Source organism: Eubalaena glacialis, chromosome 5, assembly GCF_028564815.1.
Source record: "Eubalaena glacialis isolate mEubGla1 chromosome 5, mEubGla1.1.hap2.+ XY, whole genome shotgun sequence".
Classification (NCBI taxonomy): domain Eukaryota; kingdom Metazoa; phylum Chordata; class Mammalia; order Artiodactyla; family Balaenidae; genus Eubalaena; species Eubalaena glacialis.
The window spans coordinates 54,213,973-54,238,596 of record NC_083720.1 but is presented as its reverse complement, the minus strand read 5'-3'; positions in this window follow the sequence as shown (position 1 = coordinate 54,238,596).

The following is a 24,624-nucleotide window of genomic DNA, read 5'->3' as shown; positions in this document are numbered from 1 at the left end:
TTAGATTATCAAAATAAAGCAGAAAATAATAATAATGATTGGAACTGACACATAGTAAGCATGCTATTTATATTATATCAGTTAATCTTCCCAAAATATTATAAGGTTGGCATTATTCTTATCCCTGTTTTGTAAAAAAGGAAACTATGGCACAAAATGATTAACTCACCTATGGTCACACAGCTAGGATATGACACACCAGGATTTAGCCCCATGCAATATGGCTCCAGAACCAACACACGCCTCTCTATATTGCAATGGGGACACTGCCAGCAAAGTATTGTAGAAACAAATTTACCATCAGGAGAGGAGGTTTGATCTTTTAAATCACCAGTGGTAGACTCAGGGGACCTGGGCTTGATTGCTGGTTCCATAATGATCTATTGGCAAAACTTCAAGCAAACAAGCCAACACCTTTCCTGGACTTCAGTTTTCCTCATCTATGGGGATAATGATAGCATGAAGTCTACTTCACAGCTATCTAAAGTAGAATGAGATCTTGTATATAACAAACATTTTCTGAACTATAAAGCAAACTGTCATGACAACGAGCTCAAAGATAACAGAATCTCAAGGTTTATGTTTAGAGAAGACGGTAAGAGGATGATATACAAGTTTATTAGGGCTGCCATAACAAAATACCACAGACTGGGTGGCTTAAACATCAGAATTTTATTTTTTCACAGTTCCAGAGCTTGGCAAGTCCGAGATCAAATTGTCAGAAGGTTTGGTTTCATCTGAGGCCTCCCTCCTTGGCTTCCAGATGGCCTCTGTCTCACTGGGCCCTCATATGGTTTTTCTCCTGTGCACATGCATCCCTGGTGTCTCTTCTTGCATCCAAATTTCCTCTTCTTATCAGGATACGAGTCACATTGGTTTAGGGACCACTCTAAGGCCTCATTTAAACTTAATCACCTTTTTAAACACCCCATCTTCAAGTACAGTCACATTCTGAGGTACTGGGGTTAGGGCGTCAACATATGAATTTGTGTGGAGGACACAATTCAGCCTGGAACAAAGAAAATCTCTTTAAAGGCAAGTGTAAGCTGTACTCATTGACCCACAGAAAGGGGTACAAGTAGATGATAGAGAGATGTTCAGAGGATTAATGCCCCAAATTCTAAACAACCCAGGCTATCCAGGCCATCAGGAGACTTGAAGCTGAGTCATAGAGCCAATTTTCTCAATTATCCTCATTTCACAGCAGTGATGGTTTGGGGGTTATGAGTAGTACTATACAAGAATATTAATTGTAATGGCAAATTTCACCAAAAGGTCTAAAAGTAATTTCAAGTACGTTGCCAACCCTACAGGTTATTAAACATCTTTACACTAGAACAAACAAAACAAGGCACTTCTAAAATTAGAGAACTTTACATCCTGCATGGTGGGAGGGAGAAGAGGATGAATTTGTCTCTACTGTGTGTGATGATGTGAGTTTGTGGTTAATTGACGTTTTCCTAGTCCCATACCTTTACTTAGGCTCATCCCTCTGTTGAAGTCCCCTTTCCTTGACCCATTAAAACATGTTGAACCTAAATGTCGCCTTCACCATGAAGCATCCCCTGATCACTGCAGCAGGAAAGGCTCTCTCTCCTCGGAAAGTCACTCTATTTTCTTATATTTCTCAGAATCACTTAGGAGTAAAGACTGAGCTCTGGTAATGAAAAGACCCAGAAACAACGTGGCTTGAATAAGATGAAAGTGTATGGGTTTCCAACCTAAGATTCCTGAAATGAGCAGTCCAGGTGTGTCCCCATCATTTGGAGACCCAGACTCCTTCCGTCCTTGGTTCTGCCTCATCTTTTTGGTCATTTTCCTTATCCGTATAGTTGAAGTTGAGTCACAGGTACATCCATAAAAGAGCTCAGAGGAAGGAGAAATAGCAGGAATCCAGGGGCAATGATGTTCTTTTAAGCAAGAGAGATAAAATTTGAATACATAATTTCTGCTCACATTTTACTGATAAATATTGTGGCATGGCCACAGCCAGCTGCATGGACAGATGGTGTACTAGTCAGGGTTCTCTAGAGAAACAGAATCAATGAGAGAGAGAAAAGGGGGGGGGAGTTCAATACAGGAACTGTCTCATTTCAATTATGCAGGCTGAGAAGTCCCATAATCTGCCATCTGCAAATTGGAGAACGAGATAAGCCAGTGGTAAAATTCAGTTCAAGTTCAAAGTCCTGAGAACCAGGGAGTCGATGCTCTAGAGCAGGAGAAGATGGATGCTTCCACTCAAGCAAAAAGAGAAAATTCACCCTTCCTCTCCTTTTTAGTTCCACTCAAGTTGTCAGTGAATTGGATGATGCTCACCTGCATTGGTGAGGGCCATGTCTTTCCTCAGTCTACCTATTAAAATGCTAATCTCTTGGAGGAGGACCTTCAAGATGGCAGAGGAGTAAGACGTGGAGATCACCTTCCTCCCCACAAATACATCAAAAATACATCTACATGTGGAACAACTCCCAAAGAACACCTACTGAACGCTGGCAGAAGACCTCAGACTTCCCAAAAGACAAGAAACTCCCCATGTACCTGGGTAGGACAAAAGAAAAAAGAAAAACAGAGACAAAAGAATAGGGACGGGACCTGCACCAGTGGGAGGGAGCCGTGAAGGAGGAAAGGTTTCCACACACTAGGAAGCCCCTTCACTGGTGGAGACAGGGGCTGGGCGGGGAGGGGGGGGAAGGAAGCTTCAGAGCCACGGAGAAGAGCGCAGCCACAGGGGTGCAGAGGGCAAAGCGGAGAGATTCCCGCACAGAGGAGCGGTGCCGGCCAGCACTCACCAGCCGGAGAAGCTTGTCTGCTCACCTGCCGGGGCGGGCGGGGGCTGGGAGCTGAGGCTCCGGCTTCGGAGGTCGGATCGCAGGGAGAGGACTGGGGTTGGCTGCATGAACACAGCCTGAAGGCGGCTAGTGCACCACAGCTGGCCGGGAGGGAGTCTGGGGAAAAGTCTGGAGCTGCCAAAGAGGCACAAGACCATTGTTTCAGGGTGCGTGAGAAGAGGGGATTCAGAGCACTGCCTAAACAAGCTCCAGAGATGGGGGCGAGCCACAGCTATCAGCGCGGACCCCAGAGACGGGCATGAAATGCTAAGGCTGCTGCTGCCGCCACCAAGAAGCCTGTGTGCAAGCACAGGTCACTATCCACACTCCCCTCCCGGGAGCCTGTGCAGCCCGCCACTGCCAGGGTCCCATGATCCAGGGACAACTTCCCCGGAAGAACACACAGAGCACCTCAGGCTAGTTCAACATCACACCGGCCTCTGCCGCTACAGGCTCACCCCGCATTCCATGCCCCTCCCTCCCCCCGGCCTGAGTGAGCCAGAGCCCCCTAATCAGTTGCCACCTTAACCCCCTCCTGTCTGGGTGAAGAACAGATGCCAGAGGATGACCTACATGCAGAGGTGGGGCTAAATCCAAAGCTGAACCCCAGGAGCTGTGCGAACAAAGAAGAGAAAGGGAAATTTCTCTCAGCAGCCTCAGAAGCAGCGGATTAAAGCTCCACAATCAACTTGATGTGCCTGCATCTGTGGAATACCTGAATAGACAACAAATCATCCCAAAATTGAGGTGGCGGACTTTGGGAGCAACTGTAGACTTGGGGTTTGCTGTATGCGACTGACTAGTTTCTGATTTATATGGTTACCTTAGTTTAGTTTTTAGCGCTTGTTATCATTGGTGGATTTGTTTATTGGTTTGGTTGCTCTCTTATTTTTAATTTTTTATTTTAATAATATTTTTTTTAATTTTAATTTTAATAACTTATTTTATTTTATTTCTTCCTTTCTTTTTTTTCTCCCTTTTCTTCTGAGCTATGTGGCTGACAGGGTCTTGGTGCTCCGGCCGGGTGACAGGCCTGAGCCTCTGAGGTGGTAGAGCCGAGATCAGGACATTGGAACATCAGAGACCTCCTGGACCCATGGAATATCAATCACCGAGAGCTCTCCCAGAGATCTCCATCTCAACACTAAGACCCAGCTCCACTCAACGACCAGCAAACTCCAGTGCTGGACTCCCCATGCCAAAAAACTAACAAGACAGGAACACAACCCCACCCATTAGCAGAGAGGCTGCTAAAATCATACTAAGTTCACAGACACCCCAAAACACATGGCCGGATATGGTCCTGCCCACCAGAAAGACAAGATCCAGCCTCATCCACCAGAACACAGGCACCAGTCCCCTCCACCAGGAAGCCTACACAACCCACTGAACCAAACTTAGCCACTGGGGGCACTGGAACTTATGGGACTGGATGTTTTGTACCAGGACAGCTCAACTCCCCACACTTAAGTGTTCAATAAGAAAGAGCTGGATGAGTGAAGTGTTCATCTTGTTCATACAGAGATCATGGGTGCTCTGATCTTTCGTCTTGTAATACTTACCTCAATTATAATGAATCACTTATAAATGTGTCTTTTTAATATTCCTTTCTCCTTGTGTGCACCATATCCCCTTGTGATACTGTATATATAATGAGGATGGGGACCAGGTCTATGGTATATTCTCTCATGGGGAGTGCACCAAAAATATTTATTAAATAATGAATGAGTGTATTTGTCAAATGGTGGTGATGGGTTCTTAAGAAATGTAGAGGTGAGGAGAGTATCAAGGAGTGTGATAGAGACTGGTAGGCATTTCCCTTTTCTCCTGGATACACAGCTGGACCTGTTGATGATGAGTGTGGTCTTGAGGGTGGGTTCTGGCCAATGGGATATATGGGTGTATGGACAAAAGTGAGGTTCACCACTTCCAGCCCAAGGCCACGTAGCACCTCCAGTGCCACCATCTACCCGCGCATCCTCTGCCTGCTGACAAGATACAAGAGAAGACACTGGGTCTTGAGGGATGGTGGAACCATCAGATGGAATGATAAAGGTTTCTGAATCACCATGTGAAGTACTGCCAGCCAAGGACCTGCAAAGAATGGGAAACAAGTTTCTACAGCCCTGAGCCACTGGTGTTTTGGGTCCTTTTGTTAAAACATTTAACCTACCCTAACTAATACAGGAAGAAAATCCCAGATAAAATTATCTGGTATTTCTTAATCCTTTTCAGCAAGATGTTCCACTTCTTTCTTCATTTCCAGACGTGAAATTTACTCATAGAAAATACTCTACTTGAAATAGTCAACAGCTATAGTTGGGACAAGCCTTACTCCTAGGTGGTACAGATAGACAAGGGCAAAGAAGGAGTCTCTGACCAGGATCGTGTCACTCACCAAAATGCCTGAAATTCTCACAACTGAAAAATTCATTATTTTTAGATTTTATAACCTGATTTTTAAAACAGTTTTATTGAGGTTAATGGATATACAATAAACTACACATATCTAAAATGTACAGATGTAATGTTTTTCCACATGTAAACACCTGTTAAAGCATTACCATAATGAAGATAATAAACAAATGCATCATCCCCAACAGTTTCCTTATGGCCTTTTTTAATCCGTTCCTCCTCTTCTTCCCCAAATTCTCCTCACTGTATCCCCTTCCCCAGGTAAGAAGTGATCAACTTTCTGTCACTATGCATTAGGTTGTACCTCCTAGACTTTTATGTAAATGGAACCACACAATATTTACTGGGTTTTTCCTGGCTTGTATCATTCACTGTCAGTATTTTGATATTTTTTATATGGTAGAGTATATCTATAGTCTATTCCTTTTTATTACAGAGTTGTCCTCTATTATACAGATATACCACGGTGTGTTTATCCATCACCTGTTGATGGACATCTGTGTTGTTCTCAGTTTGGAGCTATAACAAATAAAACCATTATGAACATTGGTGTACAAGCCTTGGTATGGACATATTTTTTTTTTTTCTCTCGGGTAGATAACAAAGACTGTAAGGGCTGAGTCATAAGGTAGGAATATGCTTAATTTTTAAAGAAAGTGTCAAAGGAAATGTACCACTTTGCCTTCCCACCAGCAATGTATGACAGTTCTATTTCCTTTATATCCTCCCCAACACTTCATATAGTCAGTCTTTTTAATTTTAACCATTTTAGTAAGCATATACGGTGTCTCACTTGCCCAAAGCAAAAATCCCAGAAGCTCTTAAAATGCCACTTGGACATTGTGAAAAGAACATGGACATTAACGATAGAAGAACTGGTTACATGTCTTCAAACTATCATTTTTGTAGGTACAACTCTGTCAAACAAGAGGGCATGCTAGGGAAGAGTGCCTGCGAAGACTTAGAAGTATGAAAGAGCCTGTGGAACAAATGACAACCATTCAATAATGCTAGAGGTCAGAGTGAGAAGTCCAGACTGGCAAGAGATAACTCTATGAAAACAAGCCATTGTGGCCATTCATAAAAGGTATGACGTGCTTAGAGTCTGATCCTTGAAAGAGGGGCTCCATGATGGAGGAGAGTGCCATAATCAGATTTGTGAATTACAACTGGCAGTTCTGTAAGGAACAAGCAGAGGAGAGGTGAGCCCATAAGGAGAGAGTCCTCGAAGAAGATTACTGCATGAGTGCAGTCCAGAGATAATGAGGACCTGATCTAGGATAGTAGCAGCAGAGAGAAGATGGGAACCAAGATACAGAGGAAAGAATTAGCCAGATTTGGGGAGGATTCCCTGGATTGTCGGTGACTTGCAGGTTTTTGCTTTGGGCAGATAGATAAGCAGGGTGTCTTCTTGTAAAATAAGGAACAAAGGTTGGAAAGCAGATTTGTAAGGGAAAATGATAAATTCATTCCAGGACCCTGAGATTAAGGTATCTCTGAATATCAAAATGGAGGTATATGGAAGTCAACTTTTGCTTCACTTATTCAAAACAAAAGTATTAATTATTGTCTGTGTGCCAGGCATTGTAGGGAGATGGCATAATGTGGGGCTGGAAATAAGACTAGTCTAGGAACTAGACATCTTGGTTTCAACACTGGTCAGGCAGCCAGTCAGTTAGTTAGTTTTCATTTATTTTGGATGAGACTCTTCAATTCTTACTCACCTATAAAATTGAGGGAATAATACCAATTTTGGCCACTTGCAATATAGTAAAGAGCAGAATTATATGAGATATAAGATGATAATTCAAAGTAGAAAGTGTTAAGAACCGTACAAGAGATTTATAGGGTTCTGCATACCCAGAAGGGTGTTTACTTCCAATTGGCTCTGGCCTCACATTGTAATATATGACTATTTATGCCCACACTATTTACAGCCATAAGTGAGAGGAGGGTCTTGAAGGAATAAGCCATAAATACAATTTGATGAGGCAGAGAGAAGGCCAGGTCAAAACATTCCAGCTGTGGTTCAGGTAGCAGGAGGGCTGGAGAAATTCATACTATTCCTCCCAGAGGCCAGTGTGAAGGGGTGTCCAAGGGAAAACATATAAAGCAGCTCAGGACCACTATCTCTATGTGATTTTGCAGGATGGCAGAAAAATGTTTGTAGGTTCATAGGCTGTTCCCCAGTTGCAAGGATGCTTGCAATGAGAAGAAAAATTCTCTAGAAATCAGAAGACTAGAAAACCAGTCTGAACACCACTACATAATAGCTATGTGACCTTTGATGTAACTTACCATCTCTGGTTCTCCTTCCCCACGTGTAAAGGAGGGGTTTAAATGATCTCTACCAATCCTGCCAGCTCTCACAATGAATGTCTTTATGAAGCCTTTCTGGACACACTGGTCCTTGAAAAGGAAGCTCCTTTCCTTTGCTCATAAATCTAGATCTGTTTACTCAGCAAGATTAAAGAACATAATAAATATTCAAGCCAGGCACTGTTTGGACTGTGACACAGTTTAACAATGCTAATCTGCTGCGTGGCAGTCAAAGTCTGCATCAGCTTCACATGTTTTTGAAGATGTCCTTATCATCCAGTGCTTGGATCAGTCATAAACTCAAATTTGCATTGGTGACTTCATTTAGCCATCTCCCTGCCACTGGTTCCTTAGCTGAGTCTTCAGCACATAACAGAGGTCATCCATGCAGAGGGAAAGTAAATCTCTCCATATATTTTGAGAATCTAAATACTATTTCAGAACTACTACAAAGTCATCCAACGTATCACCTTGGGGATCTGGATTTTCTGAGGATAGATTAATTGCTGCCCTGGTCTTGGCTAATTTTTGCTAATTGCTCAGGACCTCGGACAGGTATACTGCACTGAGTACGCTGGTAGGTGCAATGTTAAACTCTGAGAATTTATTTGTTGGACTGGAGAAAGCTGCTTTCGAACTTAAATAGGGCAGACTATCTTTGCAGGCAACATGGTGGAAAACTACCTTAGTCAAAATGTGCATGCTCTTCAAATGAGAGGTTGCTATTTTCCAAAGAAGTAATCAAAAAGGGGAGGGGGGAGGGTGCTCATGCAACTCTCACCAGTGTCTATTACTGTAAAATGCCAGAAGCAATTATGATGTCATGTGTTGTCTAAAACCGGAGCAGTGAGACAGCTTGAGATGCAGTCAGAGATAATAAACCAAATAAAATCTGCAGAGTTTTACTGCTTCATATTGCTTCTTTCCAGAGTTATAAGCAGCAACAAAAGCATCTGCCACATTACATTCGATTTATTCCTTCTTTACTTTCTCTCTTCTTTCCTCCCTTTGTTAAAAAGAAATTATGTAAAGTTGAATTGGTTAGGGATAAATTTCAAAGGTTACAGCAGGACAAAGAGGTGCTGTTATTAAGAAAAACCTCTTCCTGGAGCGATCCTATGTAACTTACTGTTGCAAGCCTTGCAAATATCCCCCTAATTAAAATATGCTTTCCTGTTTTCTACTTGCTTTACCAACAAGCATCTGAGAAAGGAGCAAAGAGCTTCCCACCTTAAATGGGAAAAAGAAAATAAGAGATGCCTGCCACTCAGGATCCTTCTAATAAATTCTACCTAATAAGGTTCAGTGCTAGGGGCTAATTTCCAAGGTATTTCCTTAATTGGATTCCTAAAGCCAAACATATGCTTCTTTTAATTTCCTTTGGATCTGACAGCATTAAGTTGAGAAAAGTCAAGAGCTTATTTTTTCATTTTCTGTGTGATAAAAACGTTCCTCCTTTCCATGTGATTTTCAGATGAGATCAATTGTTTAATTTCTCTCAAAGGCTATCAGCAAGAGTATAGCAAGAGAAACTTAGGACCCAGAAGCCAGTAGGTTCCTCTGACCTTGTTCCCTGCCAGCCAGACAAGCTACTTCCTTAGAGTCTAATGGAGGAATTTATTCAGAAAAAGGTTTTTTGTTTCGTGTTTGCGTTATCTTCCATCACAAGCTGTAAAATCCTCCACATCTCACTGATTAAAGAAAAGAATACATCGCAAGACATCAGAATGTACACCATCATTTCAATTGGACCCAGACAACCTTCAAGGTCACTTATTTCTACTAACCTCAGGCTCCCTTGCTTTCTCTATCCATCTCTCATCAGCCCTATATATCGTGAAGAAAATCTTCATGCAGGAAGCAAACATCGCATTAATTATGTGAACCGCATCTGCATGCAGATTGCAGGAGCTCTCAGACCACATCTGTTGAATCCCAGGCCAAAAACACCCAACTCCACTGGGATGTTGTTTGCTAAGCCCTTTTGGTCATTGATAAATTGATTTTCATGTTCTGGCTAAACAAATAGTTACCAGTGCTGAGCACTGTTCTTTGCTTTGCACTGAAGACCCAATTAGCAAACACAGTCAATGGACAGGTCAAGAGTTGAAGTTCAGATGGACTCCTCGAGGCCAAACCTCTCTGTTTGAACAGCTTTCCGCTGACCTTTGTCCTCATCACAGGTGACCTCCTGTGAAACATGTACTAAGCTCCATGTGCAAAGCCAGAGAGGAAATAAATAGCAGTTTATTCAAATATCATATGTCACTGCACAGATCAAACAGCTCCAGAAAGATCATTACTGATAAAGAATGAACTGCTGGCACAGAAAGGTAAAGATGTGGGTCAGGAAAAGCTCTAAGCTGCAGAGGTGAATAAATACATGGTGAATATTTAGAGCTGGTCTGGGTTAAGAGCAGTTTAAACTAAAAATGTTACTTTTAACTCATAATAGACCAGCTCTGTGGGTCTGGGTATGGTCAGCAATCCCGTTAGTAAGTGATGGCTACATCTTGTCATTGGCTACACTTCAGTCTGCCGCTATAAATTCACATCATATTTACAGCTTTCTGAACCTTCTTGGCAGAGTTACAGGCCTATAGCACATCAGGAATGGCAATCTCGCTAGCTGTCTTACCCAACACACATTTTACAGACTATAGTCTTCAAGATACCAAAGGACTATAAGACCCAGATAATAAATCCACCAGGGGTCAGAGCTACAGAGACCATGTTAGACATCTGACCCATAAAACACATTCGTGCTGATAGGATTTGTCTATTTGTCTCCTGTGAGGTGCTGTTGTATAGAAGACCCATTTCTACAGAGGCTGCACCAGAGGGAGAACAAATGAACCACCGGTCCATTCACCTAGTTCCTCTGTAAGCCAACAGCGGGCGTGGTCTGGGGTCCTTTGTCACAGTAGGTGCCCCAGGGGTCATCAGCCAGCTGACACCACCTTATCCACGTGCTGATGGGAGCAGGAGATTCCCAAACACCAAGGAGCTGACTCTCTTGGAGTCTTTGCAACCTCCATACTCATTAAGCTGACTCCTCTCAGGGACTGGAACAGAGAGATGGTGATTAGAACAATGGAGCGAGTGGCCACACATGGACGGCCCTTTCATGAAAGGGCAAATATTTTCCAAAAGCTAGACTTACTCAACCAGAAGCATTCATGACTGGTTTCAGGCATTGCAAATGAAAAAACAAAACAAACCCAAACAAAACTAACAGTTGCCCTTGACTTCACAGCACTCACACTCTAGTGGGGTAGGCAAGCCATAAGTGATGCCTGACACCACCACCAACCACTGGGCTAAGACAAGCCCTGGGGCTGATCTGAAATTCCAACAGCTGTTGATTTGAACTCTTTAATGTTCTTCTAATCACTGTTCTCTTCCTTTCTCACTGCCGGTAGTTTAGAGTCACCAACCCTCCATCAGTTCCCTCCAGGGCAGATGAACTGAGTACAATGAAGCTAAATGACATTGACTGAAACCTACCCAAAGTGAGGCAAAGGCCAAGACCTCTTCACCCAATGCTCTAGCAACTTAGTTACTAACTTACTTAGTAACTAACTTGGTTAGTGACTTAGAGCACACTTGGTTTATTACAGTCCACAACAGGGGCTCCAGATCTTCAGGAACATGGTACTAAATAAGACTGCCAAACAATTCTGAAATTAGAGTAGCTTTGGCAAAATTTACATCCTATTTTTTCAACCACTTCCTATCTACCTGCTCCCCTTTTGCCTATTGATCCTACTTCCCAAGCCCACACCCCCTGCTCAGTCAGTGGACACACCAGGTCTAACCTATTCCTTTGCATCACATGTGGTGAAGCACACGTCTTACTTTCTGGTGTTTTCATGGTCCTGCCTAGAAAGCAGATTCATCTTCATATCATGCAAACAGGAAGAAACACATAGAATCTAATCTAAGGGAAGTTTAGAATGACTTTTGAACACAAGTATCCCTCTGCCTCTAATCCCACCATTAGAGATCCACTGGTTGAATCTTGAAGAAAAATAGCTTTTGTGTAGTTGTTTATCAAAATTATTCAGTTAAAAATAAATATCTAGTGGGAACTTCAATCGCAATTCATGTAGTAGGAGAGGGTTCCCTCTCCATCTTGTCCCATCCAAGCATGAAGCTTGACTTTTATTTCCACAGCATCTCTGCCTCCCTGGGTATAATGACCTCTATTCTGTATTTTGGAACTCTTATGTATGTCTCAGGCCACGGAAAAATGTGGATGTTCCCCCAGAGCAGTTAGATGGCCTCAGTAAGGTCTCATAACAGGTGTCTTCCTTCTGGACAATCCATGAGCTACCTACAGGGAACTCTCCATGAAAAGTACACATCTCACAAGGGCAATGAGACTAATAGCCTTACTAGCATGGTTTCTCTGCCCACCTGTAGATGAATATTAACAGCAACTGCCAAGGATCAGTTCTAGGACACCCTGTGGATACCAAAATCTGCAGATGCTCAAGTCCCTTATATAAAATGGCATAGTATTTGCATATAACCTCATTCACATCCTCCCATATACTTTAAATCATCTCTAGATTCCTTATACTGCCTAAAACAGTATAAATGTTATGTAAATAGTTGTAAATACAATGGAAATGCTATGTAAATCATTGTCAGCATGCAGTAAATCCAAGTTTTTTGGGGGGGAACTTTCTGGAATTTTTTTTTCTGAATATTTTTGATCCGAGGTTTCTTGACTCTGCAGATGCAGAGCCCATGGATATGGAAGGCCAACCATGCTCTCCACTGACAACAAGTGGTCTGCCTATGATGGCTGGGTTCCAGGGTACTCTCTTGTGATCGGCTTGGCTATTCCTATTCTTTGCCCCATACCACCTCTCTACCTGGTTTACACCATCTTCCCCCATTCATTCATCTCCCTCCTACTTCCCCCCCACTAAGATCACCCATCCTTCCTGCTCTTCTCCTTCATGCAGAGACCTGCCTTTAGTGAGATGAGGAGAGGAAATACCGACTTTCTAGTTCTTATGCTATCCTCTCTCCAGTTTTCTGGTTATAGCCCTGCTTCCTTAGGACCCATTTTGGAGGTCAGAAAATCAAACTTGACTATTTCTTGTGGTTCCTAAAAGCAATGTGTATGCCTCTCATTACAGGGTGAGGTGGGGAAGTGGGGTGAGGTGATCATATAAAGAAAGTGGGAATAAAAGATACACAGACATTAATACTTCAAAATGTTATCTGGCTTCACCAAGTATTGGCATTTAACACTTGAAGAGGGAATTCCCTGGTGGCCCAGTGGTTATGACTCTGCGCTTCCACTGCAGGGGGCACGGGTTCGATCCCTGGTCAGGGAAGATCCTGCAAGTCACGCAGCATGGCCAAAAAACAAAAAACCTACATGTCCATCAACAGAGGAATGGATCTTCCAAAATACAGCAGAGGGAGGAACACTCCTAAACTCATTCTACGGGGCCACCATCACCCTGATACCAAACCAGACAAAGATGACACAAAGAAAGAAAACTACAGGCCAATATCACTGATGAACATAGATGCAAAAATCCTCAACGGAATACTAGCAAACAGAATCCGACAGCACATTTAAAGGATCATACACCATGATCAAGTGGGATTTATCCCAGGGATGCAAGGATTCTTCAATATATGCAAATCAATCAATGTGATACACCATATTAACAAATTGAAAGAGAAAAACCATAATGATAATCTCAGTAGATCCAGGAAAATCTTTCGACAAAATTCAACACCCATTTATGATAAAAACTCTCCAGAAAGTAGGCATAGAGGGAACTTACCTCAACATAATAATGGCCATATATGACAAACCCACAGACATCATTCTCAATGGTGAAAAACTGAAACCATTTCCTCTAAGATCAGGAACAAGACAAGGTTGTCCACTCTCACCACTATTATTCAACATAGTTTTGGAAGTTTTAGCCACAGCAATCAGAGAAGAAAAACAAATAAAAGGAACTCAAATTGGAAAAGAAGTGAAGCTGTCACTGTTTGCAGATGACATGATACCATACATAGAGAATCCTAAAGATACTACCATAAAACTACTAGAGCTAACCAATGAATTTGGTAAAGTAGCAGGATACAAAATGAATGCACAGAAATCTCTTGCATTCCTATACACTAATGATGAAAAATCTGAAAGAGAAATTAAGGAAACACTCCCATTTACCATTGCAACAAAAAGAATAAAATACCCAGGAATAAACCTATCTAAGGACACAAAAGACCTGTATGCAGAAAACTATAAGACACTGATGAAAGAAATTAAAGATGATACAAACAGATGGAGAGATATACCATGTTCTTGGAGTGAAAGAATCAACATTGTGAAAATGACTATACTACCTAAAGCAATCTATGGATTCAATGCAATCCCTATCAAACTACCAATGACATTTTTCACAGAACTAGAACAAAAAATTTCACAATTTGTATGGAAACACAAAAGACCCTGAATAGCCAAAGCAATCTTGAGAAAGAAAAACAGAGCTGGAGGAATCAGGCTCCTGGACTTCAGAGTATACTACAAAGCTACAGTAATCAAGGCAGTATGGTACTGGCACAAAAACAGAAATATAGATCAATGGAACAGGATAGAAAGCCCAGAGATAAACCCACGCACATATGGTCACCTTATTTTTGATAAAGGAGGCAAGAATATACAATGGAGAAAAGAGAGCCTCTTCAATAAGTGGATCTGGGAAAACTGGACAGCTACATGTAATAGAATGAAATAGAACACTCCCTAACACCATACACAAAAATAAACTCAAAATAGATTAAAGACCTAAATGTAAGGTCAGAGACTTTAAAACTCTTAGAGAAAAACACAGGCAGAACACTCTATGACATAAATCACTGCAAGATCCTTTCTGACCCTCCTCCTAGAGAAATGGAAATAAAAACAAAGATAAACAAATGGGGCCTAATGAAACTTAAAAGCTTTTGCACAGCAAAGGAAACCATAAACAACATGAAAAGACAACCCTCAGAATGGGAGAAAATATTTGCAAATGAAGCAACTGACAAGGGATTAATCTCTAAAATATACAAGCAGCTCATACAGCTCAATTTCAAAAAACAAACCACCCAATCCAAAAATGGATGGAAGACCTAAATAGACATTTCTCCAAAGAAGATATACAGATTGCCAACAAACACATGAAAGGATGCTCAACATCACTAATCATTAGAGAAATGCAAATCGAAACTACAATGAGGTATCACCTCACACCAGTCAGAATGGCCATCATCAAAAAATCTACAAATAATAAATGCTGGAGAGGGTGTGGAGAAAAGGGAACCCTTTTGCACTGTCGGTGGGAATGTAAATTGATACAGCCAGTATGGAGAACAGTATGGAGGTTCCTTAAAAAACTAAAAATAGAATTACCATAGGACCCAGCAATCCCACTACTGGGCATATACCCTGAGAAAACCATAATTCAAAAAGAGTCATGTACCACAATGTTCATTGCAGCTCTATTTACAATAGCCAGGACATGGAAGCAACCTAAGTGTCCATCGACAGATGAATGGATAAAGAAGATGTGGCACATATATACAATGGAATATTACTCAGCCATAAAAAGAAACAAAATTGAGTTATTTGTAGTGAGGTGGATGGACCTAGAGTCTGTCATACAGAGTGAAGTAAGTCAGATAGAGAAAAACAAATACTGTATGCTAACACATATATATGGAATCTAAAAAAAAATTTTAAAAAAAGTTTCTGAAGAACCTAGGGGCAGGACAGGAATAAAGATGCAGATGTAGAGAATAGACTTGAGGACACTGGGAGGGGTAAGGGTAAGCTGGGACAAAGTGAGAGAGTGACATGGACTTATATATACTACCAAATGTAAAATAGATAGCTAGTGGGAAGCAGCTGCATAGCACAGGGAGATCAGCTCAGTGCTTTGTGACCACCTAGAGGGGTGGGATAGGGAGGGTGGGAGGGAAGTGCAAGAGGGAGGCGATATGGGGATATATGTATATGTATAGCTGAGTCACTTTGTTATACAGCAGAAACTAACACACCATTGCAAAGCAATTATACTCCAATAAAGATGTTAAAATTTTTTAAAATAAAATAAAATAAAAATAAAGAAAAAAACAAAAAACAGAGGAATGGATAAAGAAAATGTGGTACATCTATACATGGAATATTACTCAGCCATAAAAAGGAACGAAATTGGGTCATTTGTAGAGATGTGAGTGGACCGAGAGACTGTCATACAGAGTGAAGTAAGTCAGAAAGAGAAAAACAAATATCATATATTAATGCATATATATGGAATCTGAAAAAAATGGTATAGATGATCTTATTTACAAAGCAGAAATAGAGACACAGACATAGAGAACAAATGTATGGATACCAAGGGGGAAAGGGGGTGGTGGTGGGATGAATTGGGAGATTGGGATTGACATATATAAACTGTTGATACTATGTATAAAATAGATAAATGATGAGAACCTACTGTATAGAGCAGGGAAGTCTACTCAGTGCTCTGTGGTGACCTAAATGAGAAGGAAATCCAAAAAAGAGGGGATATATGTATACGTATAGCTGATTCACTTTGCTGTACAGTATAAACTAACGCAATGAAAATTAAAAAAAAAAAAAAAGACATTAAACACTGAGTCAACCTCTATAGCTCAAACCAACAACAACAAAAAACACTTGAAAAAAGGACTTTGGGTTGACAGTGCTAGATGCTAGAGTATCCCCTTCCTCATAGGGCTGTTAAAATTCTAAGATAATATATGTAGAGTATTTAACACAGTACCTGACAAATAGTAAGTGCTTGATAAATGTTAGCTATGTTATTATTATCAAGAAGGAAAAAAAATTGAGCTGGAAGTACCCTAGGATAGGATTAAAAAAAGGGGAAAACTTCATTACTGCTCAGTGGTAATGAGAGCCAAGAAGACAAGCCTGCCATCTTGGTTTCTCCTCCCTTCCAGCTTCTTTGACACAACTTTTCTCTCATGGCAGCTAGGAAGCTTCATCCTACTCACCTGCCACCGATTACTAGACCCCAAGAAAGCCCACTTTATCAACACTGACTCAAACTCTGAGGTAATTTTTTACCTATTTTGAAAATTTCCAGCAAGGATTTTGTTGTACCTGTAATTATATCAAAACACTCTTACAGAAATTCAGTAACAGCCTGATATTGTCGCAGATAATTCTCTTTCAGAGTGGCACCATATGTCTCCAGTGACAAGATGCTGAGTGAAGTGGTCCCCCCCAAGCCCCAACAGAGACCCTCTAACAACAGGTAAATACTACAAAACTATTCATTAGAACCTTAATATAACACACCATCACCACAGGGAAAGCCAGTTTAAAATCATAAATGTCAAGACATAATTAGCTTAAAGGTCAGGTTTAATTACAGTTGTTGAAACTGAAATACACTAATTATTGAAACTAGGTTGGAAAGTTACTTTAATGGTGTAGAATGTTTAGTCAGTGCCTTTGTTTCCACAGAAAGATAGTTCTTGTTGCTTGTTGGAAAAAATGATGACGGGCATTTATTTCCCTGGGTGGATGGAAGCAGAGAACAAAACAGATGATGGGGCTGGTAAAAAAGCCCACAACTCCAAACAGCTCCACAGAGAAGTTACTCCATGTTATTGTATTATTAATCATTTTCTTATAATCGGAGCTTTAGATATAATTTTAATGAAGCTTCAAGGAAAGCTCAATATATTACATTGTAACAACAAAGGAAGCACATTTATCACTGGGTTCGTAGGTTTAATGGTAAAACAAATAAATAAATAAACAACTGGTGAGACAATAACTCAATAACTGTAAAAAGTTGTCTTACCTGTAGGACTTCTAAGATTTCTACCAGGAATATTTATTGACTCACCTAAATATTTTTGTTGCATTTTTTTATCATTTTTCTCCTTTGGGTTTCCAAAGATGAGAACATTTGAACAATCTTTAATTTTATTTTGTTTCGTCCCGTTTTGTTTAAAAAAAAAATAAGGGATAATACCTCTCAAAGTTTGGCTCTGTTTGAAAAAGCAAATTAAAGGAAAAAACTCCACAAGAAATGTAAGTGATAAGTAACCACGAGTTACCAGAAGCTTCTTACAATTGGTAAGACAAGTCTTTTGGAAGATTTGGTCTGAATACTGATATATCCCCATAGGGAAAAAGGAAGTTTTATGCAATGTAGTTCTCGTATGGAGATTAGCACTCTGAAGAGAACTAAAATATCAATTTCCGAAGGAAAAAAAAATTGTTAGTATGAGGCAAGAATCTACGGATTGTATTTTGTCAAAATGGAGAACAAAGGACTAAGGAAACAGTGTTTTACTATCTGAAAGACACACTGAGGGAGACAGTTTTAGTTAAGAGAGGAGAAACTGCATGACAGACACCAAAGCATTTAAAATAGCTCCAAAGAACCCACTTGTGACAAAGCAGGAGCTGAGCTATTCAACAGTAAGCCATAGACAATGCCAGCAGTCTGCACTCTGCCCTAGTTCAATAATGGAAAAAGAAAATGACATTTAATTAAGAGTTGCCTGCCTTCCAGATACTTATGACATTGAAATCAGTGTGGACATAAGGCATTAAAGCTGACATCAACATAGTTTACCCTAGAAGTCATTTACTTAAGATTTACAGCTGACTGTAAGAGAAAAGTGAAAATTTATGAAAGGTTTCCATCTGGCAGGCTATAACATTAGTATTCACACTGATAGCAGCAATGATTTAAATTTCATAATCTAAGTGAAGATATGCATCAAAAAATCCTCCTAAAATATGTCTAATAGCTCTGACTGCTTTATTAGAGTCTGCCTATGAAAAAAATGTCAGATATCAACGAAGAAGTCATCAAATGTTAATTTCAGTCTATTCAACTAATATTCATAATAAAGTGATATCGTTGTGGCTGAAACCCCACCCAAACTCTGAAAGAGACACAATAAACTAACTAACTTTCATTGCTTTAAGAAATAAAAACGGATTGCCTTGTTTGATCTGGTTATAGCAAGCATTTCAAGTCATAACAATGATTATTTATTAAATATTAATGACTCTTTTGGAGGTTGGAGAGAGGAAAAAATGCAGCCTTTGGCATGTGTTGTTCAGGGCCTATGAATAAATCCTGTTAACAGAGAGGAGGAAATAAGTATAAATCTCCTACTGCAGAAGAATCACTGTGCCATCCATTTCTCTGAATTAAAGCACACTGTCACTGCAAAATGCCCTTATGTTGTCAGAATAGGACTGTGTAAGAAGATAAACCCTTGACACCATCTCTTAAAACTGTAGATAGAGAAATGTTTAAAACAAAAAGAAATGTGGTTTACATAGCAGACGACAAAATTAGAGTACCCTCAGATGATAGTGGGTACAGATTAAAAATATGTTTAATTTTAAAAGAGGTTCATATAATTCCAGGGGTTTCATGTAAGATGCTGTGGAAATAAAGAAAAGAGCAAGAGTTCCAGAGTCACAAGGCAGGCTGGTATTAAATTTGGTTCTACCACATTTTAGCTCTGTGACCTTGAGCAAGATATTTATCCTCTCTGGTCTTCTGTTTCCCCATCTGGAAAATAATGCCTAGCTCATAGGGTTGTTGGACTGTAGGTAGATTTTATATAGGAAGTTCCCAAAACAATGGTTCACAGAGGTTTCAGCTATGCAAAGCCTATCATGACTGTAAAAATTTTATAAACAGAAATCTCAATTAAATAGAGTTGGGAGACCAGAAGGGGGAGTTCTCATGCCCTGCAATGGTAGCAGTGTTTAACAGGAAGAAGAAAGACTCCTTTCCTGGCAAGAACTCAGCCATAGCAATGAAAAGCCATGGACTCTGTTTACTAGAGCCCTCCTAACTTCCTTGTCTCCTCTATAAAAGCATTCTCTTTTCCTGGCGATGGAGGGATTCACACATGGTTCACCATGGCTGCAGACCCTGAATTGCAATTCTGTGATAATCACGAATAAACCCATCTTTGCTAGAGAAATATATGACAGTCTATTTGTTCCAGGGTAACATGGCTCTCCATGGAACTGAAAATATGGTGTGCTCTGTGGCACTCCTAGACCCTTCCAACCCCAGAAGTTAGATGCAGGAGTTGAAGGAATAAAGTATGAGAGACACTGTTGGTTATCTACCCAACCACTACTCTTCCCTTCTCATTGTTAAGGACATGTCAGTTGCATCCAGATATGTCATATGAACACGCCCAGGAAAACAGGACCCTTTAAGAATTCCAGGGGATAACCATGAGTGGTTTTATTTGGGGCATATATGGTCATAAATAGTGCTATTCACCTAATATTTCTGTCTCTCTGCCACACATGCACAAGGTAGTCTTGCATTTCCTGGCTTTTTTATGTTTGGATGGAATCATTTTAATATTTATAATTAATAGATCAGGAATACAAGTAACATTGGGATTTGATGACTTATGTGTAATCTTCTCTTTTCTCTCTGGCACAATACCAGTTATTTTTAAGATGGTGGCTGCTCACTCATGCTGAGTCTCTGAATGATGGTGTAGAAAGAGACCCCAGGCAATCCATGATAGACACAGAGCATGAGCAGTAAATAGACCCTTGTTGTTGCAGCCCACTGAGACTCTGGGGTTGTTTGTTCCCATAGCAGGCCCTGAGGTATCCTGACTCATGCAATAGATACTTTCTACTGGGACCTGATGAAATGAAGGAGAAATGAAAAGAGAGGGATGCACAAGGAAAAGACCTCATACTTCCAGTTTTTGTGCAATTGTATAAGCACTCAATTCTACTAGAGGCAGGGAGGGAGTATCAAGGTAGACTTCAGAGAGGAAGTAATGCTTGAATGAACTGTGATCTTAAAATATTTGAGGCACTTACCAAATTGACTGAGGGGGAGGGTGAAAAATATTTCAGAGAGAGAGAGAGTACATTGAACAAGTAGATGGGGGCATGGTACTCTCGAAGATTTGTCTAAAGAGATAAATAGAATATTATATAATCTTTATGGAATTTGGACATTATTTGGTGGGTTAGAGTCTTTTCTACTGTAAAATCTATGACAATTGATGATGAAATTCAGGACACATATCCCTGGAATTTGAGTGAAATAACAATGACATCATCACAATCAATGCTGGCAGTTGCCACATGATGTATCCCATGACATAGAAAAAGATTACACACAAACTCATTTCTTTCTATTCCATTGAGGAAAGATATTGGAGTTCAACACTGCAAAATTCACATTAAAAATTAAAGTATTAGTAGCAGACATTCAGTTCACACTTCATAAACTATCCTAATGCACTGATAAGTCCTTACAAAGAACTTCTACTGTGGGTAATGGGAGCCATCAAAGGACTTTAAGCAGAGGAATAAGAGAGTTGGAGATGTACATTTTAGAAAAATGTTTCTGGAAACATGGGATGGATGGAATGAATGGGGCAATATGATGGCTAGGATATCATTTAGGAGACTTAGCTGTTAGCTGTTACAGCTTACAAAGAAAGACCAAAGAAAAAGCATGTGTCTATATGACAAAATTCAAGAGAGAGAAAATTTGCCTTTCTTGATGTCTGTGCTTAATTGAAAACTATCTTCAAATAAGTATCTTTTTTTCTCCCAGTAATTTCTCCATGACAGTACTTATCCGCTTGCTTCTACCTTATGTCTCTCCTTGAGCTCTCTCTCTCTCTCTCTCTCTTTTCTCTCACCATTGCTTCATCCCTCCCTTGGGAGAATTCATAAGTGTTTCAAGACCTTGGTCAGCTGTGCAGTAGGTAGAATGGAGTGGTTTCCTCTTTCCCTAGAAAACCATGATGATACAGCTCAGGTCATGATAATGAGGGCCTGAACTGAGACAAAAACAAATGAAAGGAAGAGGAAGAGATAGAACAAGTGGATGGTAAGCTACAGAACTTGGTACACCCTGTACCTTGTCAGTGGAACCCACTTTTCCGGTTGAATAGTCAGATTCCTAGAATGTTGTAGGCACTCAACAAATATTTGCTGAATAAATAAATAAGTATGAGAAACAAAATACAAAACACCAAATGTATGTTAGGATGAATCAAGATGAGTCAACAATGACTCCCGTTCTAAAAGATTTTCTACCATTGCCATTAACCTGAAATCTTAAGACAGGGCTAGCAAATATCCCCTTCATTTTAAGCACTCATAGGACTCACTTTAAGTTGACCACTATAATTTTTCACTGTTGAACCTAAACACACCATCAGAAAGAAGACTTCAGAAGACAGTGCTCCAGAAAGTCATTGCCAGTTGATCCAGATTGGGAAGGGAAATGGAACCCAGTCGCCTATTTCTCAGATTTACCAATACATTTAATGAATTTAAAAGGAATCAAGCAGCAAACTGAAAAAGAAAGAACTATATTCTGTGTTTTGTTCCTATGTTCTTTTTAATTATATTTCTTGGGATTCTTCCCTAATGGAGGAAAACTAGAGCATTTGAGATCACCAGATGCCCGCTGACAAGTCTTCAGTCTCAAGAGGAGTAACAATGAAGGGCAGGCCTGCGTGGCTTGAGAAAGGATGGAGTGAGTGGGTTGGGCTATGCAAAGTGCTTATTTTGAGAGAAAAAGAAGAAATTTGGTCTATTTATTTTGTTAACATAAAATCTGCAAAAAATGCCTCCTACACAGATCTTCTCAGTGTAAACCATCTAAGACAAATAAGGGTTATGAAAACCACATCAGACAGGAAATCAAGAACTAGAAAATTTATCTCTGTCCTCACAGAGAATTCATAGAGTAAGCAGAGATATCAGCCACCCTTCAATTTCCCTATTAGTTAACAGGGGCTCAGAATTTCTTCCAATAATGATAACAACCACTTATTGAATATCTAACGTATACTAGACATTCTAAGCATTTTGCATATATTATCAAAGCCAGAAGCATATCTCCCTTGGAACCAGGAATGGTGAAAAGGCATTCCCCTTTGACTTTATTTGTATTATTACTCCCACTAGGTACATGACAGAAACCAAGGCTCAGTAAGATTAAGGTACTCATGCCCACATCATATAAAAAAACCAAGTTTGCCTGGTCCCAAAGCTAATCAGAGTAACCACTCTGTTATACAGAAACAGCTAAATGTCATTTTTCAGATTATAGCCAGGCAGTTAGTTGGACTAAGACTGAGACTTCAGAAAACAGTACAATCCCCGTGTGTCGTGGTAACACTTCTGTTTAGGAACGTAACACTGACAAGACTGAAAATGAGCACAATTCAGCAGACACAGCCTGCTTAATGGCTACCAGTATCATGCTATGTGCGGGCTGACATTGGCATATAAAGCACTATATGAGACCTTTATTGACCTGTTAATGTCACTCCCAGTGCTAATGGAGTAATACATTATCCACGATGGATCTGTGGAAACCTGTATCCAATGGCAATCACTAGGACTAACTCAGAAACATACAGTTAACCTGGGCTGCCTGCCATCAGATAAATGAAGAACTTTGCCTGCTCTATCTTCCTAGGACAACAACACAGATAACAGTAATGCCCTGGTGAACAGGCTGGCTCTCTTTTCAAGTAGTAAACATCCCCTTAGCATTCACAATCACTAGATGATTTTACATTGTTGCCAGGCAAGAAATAGGACTTTCTGGAAATGTGTTCTCTAAACATTTGGCACCTGAAACCTAGGGGAAGAAAAAAAACTGGCAAAATTGTTTAGAAGGATGAAAGAGTAAGTGCCACTATGAACCCTTCTCCAGTGGTAAATAACCAAGCTTTTATTGGGTGCATGTAATTAGAGACAGATTTCAGTGCAGCTTGGATACAGCTGTTTCTGTCCTCCCGGCGTCAGGCTGTTGCTGGATCACTCTGTGGCCATTGGAAATTTAGCCAATCAGTTCCACCTTGGTGCACCCAGCTGACCTCCTTCTTCACTGAGATGATGAACCTGCTTATTAAGACTGCTCAGAACTCCAAAACGAGGTCCCCAAATCTCAAAGTCACCTTGAAATATGAGCCTCCAATGGTACAACTGTCAAGTTTATCTTATAGTAGTGTTCGTTCTGGGTGTGTTTGTGTTTTAGGAAGCCCTTGGGAAAAAATTCCTACGATCAGCCTGATGCCTCCCTGTCAATGCCAGGCAAAGGGTTTTGCTTCTCCTGGAGATCACAGGAATTAAAGGACAATGTCAATTGTCCATTTTTCTGAAGGAAGAAATGCAAAGGCCTCTGTATACTGTTAAGAGAGTGTCTGCAGCAGAGATACATGTAGATGGTCAAGCTTCCTTTTTTTTTTTAAACTATGATTGCTTGCTCTTTATGGATATGTAAAATTAGGGAAAAGATTGTCTCTCTCGATGTCCTAAATATGAGAATATAAGACAGTGATTGGGAGTCAGGATAAACTCAAAGTTTCTGTGCTTTGAATGAAGCAGCAAAGGGGGTAAGAACATCCGTGGTCTTAGATAAGTCACCAGTTACCTCTATGTGGACTTGGTTAAAAGCTTCAGATTAACCCCCTCAGCACCCATCTTAACAACAGGAAAGCCTTATCAACTCCTGGGCCCAACACTCTTCAGACGGAAAAAAGTTCCAGTTTCTATATAGGTCAGGAAACAATACAAATAGTACTTGCGTTTGCTAGGAAACAAAGAAAGGGAAAACCCTTAGACTAGTCTGTCTTTTGGTGTTCTGCAATTTTAGTCTCCTTGTTATCAGTAGGAATCAATTGCCATCTGGTTAAGAGAAGAGAGATGCCGCCAATTTGCACAGAGCTTAAAATAATCTATCTCCACCCTAGATGGTGAGTAACTAGAGTACAGGAACTGTTACTCCAGTCAAAGTCCTTGCCTCACAATGCTGAACACGGAACTGTTCTTCAAAGTTACTCTACAAATGCTCGTTGGATTGAATTGAGTAGACGCCAATACTCTAAATGTCCTTTCTCAGTCTGTAACTGAAGAGAGGAACACTATTTTATTAAAGCTCTAAATGTAGTTCTATCTTGGTTTTCAAGGCAACTGCAAATAGGATGA